Here is an 8,697-nt window from a genome sequence, read left to right as displayed (position 1 = left end):
TATACATATTTACAAAAATATATGTATATTTTTGACATTGTGTTATAATGAATAAAATAACAAATAACGCCGAGGTGTGCTATAAAATATCAATATTAGTTTTATATGGATATGGATCTGGATATGGATATGGATATGGAATGTTTCTCATATATAATATAACATTATAACATAATCATAATGCGATTATAAATATAGAAAATAATAAAATGTATTTAATATAAATAGATATATTACGTGTATGTGAAATTAAAGCAAAGATACCAGCTGATATGATATTTTTCATGTAAATGAATGATGAATGTAATAAAAATAATTAATTTAATTTCTATGATATGGGGAACATACAAGGTCGGCAATGTCTGTTTAATTTTATATGCGTATATATATGTTTTCTTAATATATATGAATAATTTTGAAGTGATAGTATAGTATTTGGTATTAAAATACGAAAAGAAACTATTTTAAAAGGTACTCTCAGTAAAATACCCGATTTGCGGAAAGCGTGGCAGAAACCTATATGGAGTGGTAGTCCTCGTGCATGGTATATTTCATATGAAAATTTTATAATGAAAATTATTAATTTATTTCATATGATATGGGGAATATACTTAGCCGGCAATGTCTGTGTATTTTATATGAATATATATATATTTCTTAATATATATGAATAATTTTGAAGTGATAGTATAGTATTTTGTATTAAAATACGAAAAGAAACTATTGTTAAGAGGCACTCTCAAGTAAAAATACCCGATTTGCGGAAAGCGTGGCAGAAAACCTATATAGGGAGTGGTAGTCTCGTGCATGGTATATTTCATATGAAAATTTATAATGAAAAATTATTAATTTATTTCATATGATATGGGGAATATACTTAGCCGGCAATGTCTGTATATTTTATATGCGTATATATATGTTTCTTAATCTATATGAAAATTTTGAAGTGATAGTATAGTATTTGTATTAAAATACGAAAAGAAACTATTGTTAAGAGGCACTCTCAAGTAAAAATACCCGATTTGCGGAAAGCGTGGCAGAAAACCTATATAGGGAGTGGTAGTCTCGTGCATGGTATATTTCATATGAAAATTTTATAATGAAAAATTATTAATTTATTTCATATGATATGGGGAATATACTTAGCCGACAATGTCTGTGTATTTTATATGAATATATATATATTTCTTAATATATATGAATAATTTTGAAGTGATAGTATTGTATTTTTTATTAAAATACGAAAAGAAACTATTGTTAAGAGGCACTCTAAAGCAAAAATACCCGATTTGCGGAAAGCGTGGCAGAAAACCTATACATGATGGACAGTTGATGTCCATCGGTATTGTATACAATATTTGGTACAGTATGTATATAATATTATTATATGTTGTCATTATACTCAAAGTAGTGTTTAATAGGAGATATTTGTTTTCAAATTGATCTTAATAAAGATAATATAGTGAAACTAACCAAGATATATACTATTTAGTATATATCATTTCTGTTTCGAATTATTATCGTGAATTTTTGGAAATGGTCTTATATGATTAAATATTGTATGAGTGCCATTTCAACAATGTACCAGCATATAATCAAAGCGATTTATATGCAAATTCAAATATTGCCAAAATATATAAATTCCATTCCACATGAACTCATGTGTTTGGTTTTATTTAATGTATATCACAAAAAACGCATACGAAATTGGATAAATTTTAAATTTGTTGTCAAAATACATAGTTTAAACACAATTAATATTGGTTTAAGCCTATATACGTGTGATAATATATTAAGTGCAAATAAAAAGATATTTTTGAACGAAAAAAAAATGTATATAATAAAATATATATATTTATATAGAGAAAAATGGCGAATGTGAATGCTATATAAAAATGGCCACAATCGTTTAACAAATTCTCATAAACTGTTGATAAAAAATATTTATTTATTTTTTTTTTATTCAAAAGTATTATTGAGTTGTCAAATATTTACATATGTGAGCGTATGCGCACGAAACGAAAACATTATTCTGGTTGATCCTGCCAGTAGTTATATGCTTGTCTCAAAGATTAAGCCATGCATGTCTAAGTACACACGAATTAAAAGTGAAACCGCAAAAGGCTCATTATATCAGTTATGGTTCCTTAGATCGTTAACAGTTACTTGGATAACTGTGGTAATTCTAGAGCTAATACATGCAATTAAAACACGGACCTTATGGGACGTGTGCTTTTATTAGGCTAAAACCAAGCGATCGCAAGATCGTTACATTGGTTGAACTCTAGATAACATGCAGATCGTATGGTCTTGTACCGACGACAGATCTTTCAAATGTCTGCCCTATCAACTTTTGATGGTAGTATCTAGGACTACCATGGTTGCAACGGGTAACGGGGAATCAGGGTTCGATTCCGGAGAGGGAGCCTGAGAAACGGCTACCACATCTAAGGAAGGCAGCAGGCGCGTAAATTACCCACTCCCAGCTCGGGGAGGTAGTGACGAAAAATAACAATACAGGACTCATATCCGAGGCCCTGTAATTGGAATGAGTACACTTTAAATCCTTTAACAAGGACCAATTGGAGGGCAAGTCTGGTGCCAGCAGCCGCGGTAATTCCAGCTCCAATAGCGTATATTAAAGTTGTTGCGGTTAAAACGTTCGTAGTTGAACTTGTGCTTCATACGGGTAGTACAACTTACAATTGTGGTTAGTACTATACCTTTATGTATGTAAGCGTATTACCGGTGGAGTTCTTATATATAATTAAGTACTTGTATTTTTTTATATATTCCTCCTATTTAAAAACCTGCATTAGTGCTCTTCATCGAGTGTTATTGTGGGCCGGTACAATTACTTTGAACAAATTAGAGTGCTTAAAGCAGGCTTCAAATGCCTGAATATTCTGTGCATGGGATAATGAAATAAGACCTCTGTTCTGCTTTCATTGGTTTTCAGATCAAGAGGTAATGATTAATAGAAGCAGTTTGGGGGCATTAGTATTACGACGCGAGAGGTGAAATTCTTGGACCGTCGTAAGACTAACTTAAGCGAAAGCATTTGCCAAAGATGTTTTCATTAATCAAGAACGAAAGTTAGAGGTTCGAAGGCGATCAGATACCGCCCTAGTTCTAACCATAAACGATGCCAGCTAGCAATTGGGTGTAGCTACTTTTATGGCTCTCTCAGTCGCTTCCCGGGAAACCAAAGCTTTTGGGCTCCGGGGGAAGTATGGTTGCAAAGCTGAAACTTAAAGGAATTGACGGAAGGGCACCACCAGGAGTGGAGCCTGCGGCTTAATTTGACTCAACACGGGAAAACTTACCAGGTCCGAACATAAGTGTGTAAGACAGATTGATAGCTCTTTCTCGAATCTATGGGTGGTGGTGCATGGCCGTTCTTAGTTCGTGGAGTGATTTGTCTGGTTAATTCCGATAACGAACGAGACTCAAATATATTAAATAGATATCTTCAGGATTATGGTGTTGAAGCTTATATAGCCTTCATTCATGGTGGCAGTAAAATGTTTATTGTGTTTGAATGTGTTTATATAAGTGGAGCCGTACCTGTTGGTTTGTCCCATTATAAGGACACTAGCTTCTTAAATGGACAAATTGCGTCTAGCAATAATGAGATTGAGCAATAACAGGTCTGTGATGCCCTTAGATGTCCTGGGCTGCACGCGCGCTACAATGAAAGTATCAACGTGTATTTCCTAGACCGAGAGGTCCGGGTAAACCGCTGAACCACTTTCATGCTTGGGATTGTGAACTGAAACTGTTCACATGAACTTGGAATTCCCAGTAAGTGTGAGTCATTAACTCGCATTGATTACGTCCCTGCCCTTTGTACACACCGCCCGTCGCTACTACCGATTGAATTATTTAGTGAGGTCTCCGGACGTGATCACTGTGACGCCTTGCGTGTTACGGTTGTTTCGCAAAAGTTGACCGAACTTGATTATTTAGAGGAAGTAAAAGTCGTAACAAGGTTTCCGTAGGTGAACCTGCGGAAGGATCATTATTGTATGTTTCTACCGTTAACAAAAATATATATATATTGCCAATTTACCAAACAAAATATGTTTTTATAAAATCATAATTGTAAAATAAAATATATTCAGTTGTATATATTATATGTTTATATTAATTAATTATATTGCCAATATACTCATTTAGTAGTAGCTATACATATAACATTGTGTTCTATGTGTGTAGCAATTAATATATAAATACATATTGATGATATTATTACAATAATATTGATTTATAAAATCTGTGTGCATATGTACCATAGTATGCACGCGTTGCGAATATGTATTGTCCATCATAGCTATGGGCATACATTGGTTAATGCAACAGCCTAAAAAGTACAATGTTGTACCTGATTTCAGGTTAATACTTTTATATAAATTGATAATTATCAAACAAGCCAAAATACATATTATATTATTTAACAATATGGTAATATATCGTTTATATAAAACTAAGACATTTCGCAACATTCTTTTAGGATAAAATTAAAATTTATTGAAGGAATTGATATATGCCAGTAAAATGGTGTATTTTTAATTTCTTTCAATAAAGACATATCTGACAAATAAATGAATAAACAAATTTTAATCACTCTAAGCGGTGGATCACTCGGCTCATGGGTCGATGAAGAACGCAGCAAACTGTGCGTCATCGTGTGAACTGCAGGACACATGAACATCGACATTTTGAACGCATATCGCAGTCCATGCTGTTTGGTACTTTAATTAATTTTATAGTGCTGCTTGGACTACATATGGTTGAGGGTTGTAAGACTATGCTAAATAAGTTGTTTAAAAATTTTACGAAATTTTTAAGCATATTGTATATTATTGGATATGTATATATATATATATTCATAATATTGATATTAAATGGAAACGCATTATCTCTCATTGTTGTATATATTTGTGTGAGAAGAACGAAGAAAAATATATATTTTTTTGTCCTTTTTGAATCAAATAATACTGAGGAATGTCTAGCATAAAAAAATAATTAAAGTTTTTTCATCTAGAATTGCCTCTTATTAATGTTTCGAAAGGAAATTTTGTTGTAAATATAAATATTTAATATTCTTCGTGATATTCGTTATAAAATACGAATATTATAATGATTTCATTATGAGAACGCTCTATATATATAATAATATAGTGTAATTATCATTATAAATTTTAATATACGTATATACAACCTCAACTCATATGGGACTACCCCCTGAATTTAAGCATATTAATTAGGGGAGGAAAAGAAACTAACCAGGATTTTCTTAGTAGCGGCGAGCGAAAAGAAATCAGTTCAGCACTAAGTCACTTTGTCTATATGGCAAACGTGAGATGCAGTGTATGGAGCGTCAATATTCTAGTATGAGAAATTAACGATTTAAGTCCTTCTTAAATGAGGCCATTTACCCATAGAGGGTGCCAGGCCCGTATAACGTTAATGATTACTAGATGATGTTTCCAAAGAGTCGTGTTGCTTGATAGTGCAGCACTAAGTGGGTGGTAAACTCCATCTAAAACTAAATATAACCATGAGACCGATAGTAAACAAGTACCGTGAGGGAAAGTTGAAAAGAACTCTGAATAGAGAGTTAAACAGTACGTGAAACTGCTTAGAGGTTAAGCCCGATGAACCTGAATATCCGTTATGGAAAATTCATCATTAAAGTTGTAATATTTTAACAATATTATAATAATAGTGTGCATTTTTTCCATATAAGGACATTGTAATCTATTAGCATATAACAAATTTATCATAAAATATGACTTATAGTTTATTCAAATTATTATGCTTGCATTTTAACATAGAATAAATGTCATTAATTTGATAAAGTGTTGATAAATTAAAATTAATACAGTGCGTTAATTTTTCGAAATTATATAATGGCATAATTATCATTGATTTTTGTGTTTATTATATGCATTTGTATGATTAACAATGCGAAAGATTCAGGATACCTTCGGGACCCGTCTTGAAACACGGACCAAGGAGTCTAACATATGTGCAAGTTATTGGGAGATAAACCTAATAGCGTAATTAACTTGACTAATAATGGGATTAGTTTTTTAACTATTTATAGATAATTAACACAATCCCGGGGCGTTCTATATAGTTATGTATGATAATATTTATATTATTTATGCCTCTAACTGGAACGTACCTTGAGCATATATGCTGTGACCCGAAAGATGGTGAACTATACTTGATCAGGTTGAAGTCAGGGGAAACCCTGATGGAAGACCGAAACAGTTCTGACGTGCAAATCGATTGTCAGAATTGAGTATAGGGGCGAAAGACCAATCGAACCATCTAGTAGCTGGTTCCTTCCGAAGTTTCCCTCAGGATAGCTGGTGCATTTTAATGTTATATAAAATAATCTTATCTGGTAAAGCGAATGATTAGAGGCCTTAGGGTCGAAACGATCTTAACCTATTCTCAAACTTTAAATGGGTAAGAACCTTAACTTTCTTGATATGAAGTTTAAGGTTATGATATAATGTGCCCAGTGGGCCACTTTTGGTAAGCAGAACTGGCGCTGTGGGATGAACCAAACGTAATGTTACGGTGCCCAAATTAACAACTCATGCAGAAACCATGAAAGGCGTTGGTTGCTTAAAACAGCAGGACGGTGATCATGGAAGTCGAAATCCGCTAAGGAGTGTGTAACAACTCACCTGCCGAAGCAACTAGCCCTTAAAATGGATGGCGCTTAAGTTGTATACCTATACATTACCGCTAAAGTAGATGATTTATATTACTTGTGATATAAATTTTGAAACTTTAGTGAGTAGGAAGGTACAATGGTATGCGTAGAAGTGTTTGGCGTAAGCCTTCATGGAGCTGCCATTGGCACAGATCTTGGTGGTAGTAGCAAATAATCGAATGAGACCTTGGAGGACTGAAGTGGAGAAGGGTTTCGTGTGAACAGTGGTTGATCACGAGTTAGTCGGTCCTAAGTTCAAGGCGAAAGCCGAAAATTTTCAAGTAAAAAATCAGTGAGTAATATTGTCAAATCTTTTATGATTTTTAAATACTTGAATAATTTTGAACGAAAGGGAATACGGTTCCAATTCCGTAACCTGTTGAGTATCCGTTTGTTATTAAATATGGGCCTCGTGCTCATCCTGGCAACAGGAACGACCATAAAGAAGCCGTCGAGAGATATCGGAAGAGTTTTCTTTTCTGTTTTATAGCCGTACTACCATGGAAGTCTTTCGCAGAGAGATATGGTAGATGGGCTAGAAGAGCATGACATATACTGTTGTGTCGATATTTTCTCCTCGGACCTTGAAAATTTATGGTGGGGACACGCAAACTTCTCAACAGGCCGTACCAATATCCGCAGCTGGTCTCCAAGGTGAAGAGTCTCTAGTCGATAGAATAATGTAGGTAAGGGAAGTCGGCAAATTAGATCCGTAACTTCGGGATAAGGATTGGCTCTGAAGATTGAGATAGTCGGGCTTGATTGGGAAACAATAACATGGTTTATGTGCTCGTTCTGGGTAAATAGAGTTTCTATCATTTATGGTAGTTACTTGTTCCCCGGATAGTTTAGTTACGTAGCCAATTGTGGAACTTTCTTGCTAAAATTTTTAAGAATACTAATTGGGTTAAACCAGTTAGTTCTTATTAATTATAACGATTATCAATTAACAATCAATTCAGAACTGGCACGGACTTGGGGAATCCGACTGTCTAATTAAAACAAAGCATTGTGATGGCCCTAGCGGGTGTTGACACAATGTGATTTCTGCCCAGTGCTCTGAATGTCAAAGTGAAGAAATTCAAGTAAGCGCGGGTCAACGGCGGGAGTAACTATGACTCTCTTAAGGTAGCCAAATGCCTCGTCATCTAATTAGTGACGCGCATGAATGGATTAACGAGATTCCTACTGTCCCTATCTACTTTCGAAGCAGACGTGTTTTTCAAGCGGTCCGCTATACCGTCGTTCGAAGAAAGTAAAAAGTGATTTTTCCAAGTGGAAAATACATCAAAATTGCCGCGAGATCACGCGCTGTTCGTGAGTGAAATCGGGAGTTAATTTGGTGAAAGAACAAGGCAGATATTTGCAAATTAATATTTGCAAAATAAACGCTAAAAACAGCCACGTGCGGAACCTTAGTTCGACAACAGGTTCGAATAGTTCGACAACAAGTCGGAATAGTTCGACAGCACGTTCGAGTTCGAAGCTTTGGTTGGAAGCTTTGGCTCGAGTTCGGAGCGTTCGGTTTGTGTCTCTGCTGAGACTTTGGTTCGAGTCTCCACTAAGTGCCGATTAGTGTTGAGTCACGCCAATAGAGGGAGCCACAACTCGCCGGGCTATGGAAATAGAGACGGAGGCCGACGCCAGCGACACTAGCGTGGCTAGTGTAGGGGCGAGCTCGTCGTCGAGCGTTCCCGCCCGCAGGCGGGGTCGGCCGAAGTCCTCAGCCGTCAAACAGGGAGCCAAAAAGATCGGGCTTGGGATTGGGCTAGCTGGAGAGCGGCCGATCCCAGCCGAGAGATCGCCGCCAACGTCGCTCCCCTTTGAGCAGGCTCCATCCACCTCTGCCGCTGCAGCTGCCGCTGCCACCACCGCTGCCAGTACTTCTGCCGCCGCTGCCACCACCGCTGCCGCCACCGCTGCCGCCACCGCTGCCACCACCGCTGCCACCACCGCTGCCA

The 8,697-nt window shown here is 35.9% G+C and overlaps 2 non-coding genes and 1 pseudogene across 2 annotated transcripts; all 3 read left to right on the top strand.

Annotated features, from left to right (window-relative positions):
• Positions 1 to 2,029: 2,029 nt before the first annotated feature.
• On the top strand, positions 2,030 to 4,024 carry LOC117185417 (small subunit ribosomal RNA). The gene has a single exon (XR_004470901.1). It is a non-coding gene; the product is annotated as a small subunit ribosomal RNA (ribosomal RNA).
• Positions 4,025 to 4,624: 600 nt separating this feature from the next.
• Positions 4,625 to 4,803, top strand: LOC117185421 (5.8S ribosomal RNA). Its single transcript, XR_004470904.1, has one exon. It is a non-coding gene; the product is annotated as a 5.8S ribosomal RNA (ribosomal RNA).
• A 417-nt stretch (positions 4,804 to 5,220) lies between these two features.
• LOC117185419 (uncharacterized) lies at positions 5,221 to 7,982 on the top strand (annotated as a pseudogene).
• Positions 7,983 to 8,697: the final 715 nt, after the last annotated feature.

Source organism: Drosophila pseudoobscura, unplaced genomic scaffold (assembly GCF_009870125.1).
Source record: "Drosophila pseudoobscura strain MV-25-SWS-2005 unplaced genomic scaffold, UCI_Dpse_MV25 Unplacedtig00000044, whole genome shotgun sequence".
Lineage (NCBI taxonomy): Eukaryota > Metazoa > Arthropoda > Insecta > Diptera > Drosophilidae > Drosophila > Drosophila pseudoobscura.
Note: the sequence above shows the minus strand (reverse complement) of the source record. Positions and strands in the feature narration are given on the sequence as shown.